Here is a 4,082-nt window from a genome sequence, read left to right as displayed (position 1 = left end):
CATCAAGCTGTATGGTAAGAGCATCAAGGAAATAGATACCCTAATCCAGACTGTAAGGATTGTATCTGGAGACATCAGGATGGGTTTGGAATAGAAAAATGCGCCTTAGTCAACATACAAAAGGCAAGTAACGAGAACTGAAAGGGATAAAGCTACCAGATGGGAGCAACATCAAACACATAGATGAGACAAGATACAAATACCTGGGAAGTAATGGAAGGAGGTGATATAAAACACCAAGAGATGAAGGACACGATCAGGAAAGAATATATGCAGAGACTCAAGGCGATACTCAAGTCAAAACTCAACGCCGGAAATATGATAAAAGCCATAAACACATGGGCAGTGCCTGTAATCAGATACAGCGCAGGAATAGTGGAATGGACGAAGGCAGAACTCCGCAGCATAGATCAGAAAACCAGGAAACATATGACAATACACAAAGCACTACACCCAAGAGCAAATACGGACAGACTATACATAACACGAAAGGAAGGAGGGAGAGGACTACTAAGTATAGAGGACTGCGTCAACATCGAAAACAGAGCACTGGGGCAATATCTGAAAGCCAGTGAAGACGAGTGGCTAAAGAGTGCATGGGAAGAAGGACTAATAAAAGTAGACGAAGACCCAGAAATATACAGAGACAGGAGAAAGACAGACAGAACAAACCAATGTACGGGCAATACATGAGACAGACTAAAGAACTAGCCAGCGATGACAATTGGCAATGGCTACAGAGGGGAGAGCTAAAGAAGGAAACTGAAGGAATGATAACAGCGCACAAGATCAGGCCCTAAGAACCAGATAGTTCAAGAGAACGATAGACGGAACTAACATCTCTCCATAGTAGGAAGTGCAATACGAAAAATGAAACCATAAACCACATAGCAAGTGAATGCCCGGCACTTGCACAGAACCAGTACAAAAAGAGGCATGATTCAGTGGCAAAAGCCCTCCACTGGAGCCTGTGCAAGAAACATCAGCTACCTTGCAGTAATAAGTGGTACGAGCACAACCTGAGGGAGTGATAGAAAACGATCAGGCAAAATATCCTCTGGGACTATGGTATCAGAACGGATAGGGTGATACGTGCAAACAGACCAGATGTGACGTTGATTGACACAGTCAAGAAGAAAGTATCACTCATTGATGTCGCAATACCATGGGCAACGACCAGAGAAAGTTGAATGGATAAAGAAAGGGGAAAAAATGGATAAGTATCAAGATCTGAAAATAGAAATAAGAAGGTATGGGATATGCCAGTGGAAATCGTACCATAATCATAGGAGCACTAGGCACGATCCCAAGGATCCCTGAAAAGGAATCTAGAAAAACTAGAGGCTGAAGTGAGCTCCAGGACACATGCAGAAAGTGTGATCCTAGAAACGGCTAAACCACACATAGTAAGAAAAGTGATGGACTCCTAAGGAGGCAGGATGCAACCCGGAACCCCACACTATAAATACCACCCAGTCGAATTGGAGGACTGTGATAGAGCAAAAGAAAAAATAATAATAATAATATGCTGGAAACAGACCTTCTTTCAAACAAGTTTTATTAAAAATAATGGCAGAATTCACAAAATTGATTTTGTACAATATTCTTTCAATTCTGCTTATGATTTGCCTTTCTGGCACGCTGGTATTATAAAGCAGCTGTCCAATATTCATCGTGTTGTAGGTCGTCAACGGAAATTTCGGGCGGGCTGGTGTTATCAAAAGCAAACTGGTTATCAGGGACAGGCTGGGGTCGTCAACAGATATACAGGTGCGTTCGTAGGTCGGGAAACAGGCCGTAGTCGTCAGGGGTCTATCCGGTATTTCTTGTTATTTCTTCGTTTCTGGTTTTTAAAAGGCGTCTACATGTTTCGGCCACCTCGATTGGCCATCTTCGGGACGGGATCGCTGAGTGCAATGGTCTGTGTCAGATGTATTCACGCTATTTATTGCATTCGGGTGGCTTGAAGAAACGGGCACCTCACTTTTCATTGGGCAATACCTGTGACGTCACGAGCGATGTCATCAGGGGGCCCGCTGCACATCGGGAGGGAGAAGCCCAGTTTGAACGTCACACAGGAGACCTTCCTCCTCCCCACCGCCGTCAGGAGAGCAGCAGACACCGCCCCACAACGACCATCGCACCAGAGGGATCCTGAGGATGTTGGAAGCGTTAGCCTCTCATCCTGAGGACGTCCCTAGTAACCCTGAGGGTGATCGCAGCTCAAGCTCTCGCCCTGAGGACGACCTGGTAACACGCCCTTCGAGGGGACCTCCACCATCACCAATAAGGATGAGGCTCCGCCCACGAAGAGGACAGCCAACCAGCAACAGGCCCCCTGATGATATCGCTCGTGACGTCACAGGTATTGCCCAATGAAAAGTGAGGTGCCCGTTTCTTCAAGCCACCCGAATGCAATAAATAGCGTGAATACATCTGACACAGACCATTGCACTCAGCGATCCCGTCCCGAAGATGGCCAATCGAGGTGGCCGAAACATGTAGACGCCTTTTAAAAACCAGAAACGAAGAAATAACAAGAAATACCGGATAGACCCCTGACGACTACGGCCTGTTCCCGACCTACGAAACGCACCTGTATATCTGTTGACGACCCCAGCCTGTCCCTGATAACCAGTTTGCTTTTGATAACACCAGCCCGCCCGAAATTTCCGTTGACGACCTACAACACGATGAATATTGGACAGCTGCTTTATAATACCAGCGTGCCAGAAAGGCAAATCATAAGCAGAATTGAAAGAATATTGTACAAAATCAATTCTGTGAATTCTGCCATTATTTTTAATAAAATAATAATGATAATAATAATAATAATAATAATAATAATAATAATATAATTCTTAAAATATGCAATTATACTTTCCTTTCTTATTCTACTGGTATAAACTTTAATGAAATCCTCAAACTAATGCGTAAGCTGGGGTGCTTATACTACATTCCTTCTCTGTACAATAAGATAAGGATACAATTAGTCTTTAAAAAGAATAATATAAAAAAGTCAGATACATAATACATTAAAAAAAGACACTAATATAAAAGACATTGGAACAAATACTAGTAATAAACGAACGCAAAAATACGCATTAAATTAATCTTACCATCAAATCATCATACGACAAAAAGAGCAAATCCTTCGTTAACTGATTCACATTTCAGCAACCCTCGCATACGGATTACAGTGTGACGCAAGAGCTGCAGCATAATGAATAAACTACAAATTGGCAACTGCTCGCTTTTATCTTTAACTGATTTTTTTTTTAAAAACCACCTTCTGAACCTGCCCACGTCAGCCATCACACACTGACATTTGACTTTTGAACGATGACTTCAGTTTTAAATTATTTTAACTCACTCCAACCATTTATCATTTTACGACCGACGATTAAGAAAAAAAAAAAAAAAAGATACGATTCTTCGCGAGTTGCCAACTACAACGTTTCATGCTCGCCCGGACGGTTATGAATATTTAAAATCCAGAATCCTTGGAATTGCTATTTAATATATTTCCTTTTTTATTTTTTTTTTATTCACTTGAGGATCTTACACCCTCGTCCTGTTCTGGAGTGCTTTTGCCAATTGTGGGATTAATGTTAATGGTTGTATCCCTCAAGGCTATATATATATTATATATCTCATCAACTGTAAGTGGACAGATATTGTGAAGTACACACACACACACATTATGTTTATCGGCTTACATTGTCCGTCTGATTATGATGTATGTATGTGTGTATGTATTGTAATATGATATATATATATATATATATATAGTATGTATATATATATTATATATATATATATATATATATATATATAGGGTTTATGTTCCTGAATAATAATATAATAACATTATGCATAATATATGCATATATATATATACATATATATATATATATAATATATATATATATATATATATATATATATATATATATATATATAGTATATATAGAACACAGAAAGCCAAATGAGACTATAGGGATTTAAACCACGCTCGGGGAATATGTCTGTGCATTTCGCATCTGGCCACTTATTTGCTGACGCATGGAGTTCCTTTGGGT

This window comes from Macrobrachium nipponense, chromosome 6 (genome assembly GCF_015104395.2).
Source record: "Macrobrachium nipponense isolate FS-2020 chromosome 6, ASM1510439v2, whole genome shotgun sequence".
Lineage (NCBI taxonomy): Eukaryota > Metazoa > Arthropoda > Malacostraca > Decapoda > Palaemonidae > Macrobrachium > Macrobrachium nipponense.
The sequence above is the reverse complement of the archived record's forward strand: the minus strand, read 5'-3'. Positions refer to the sequence as shown.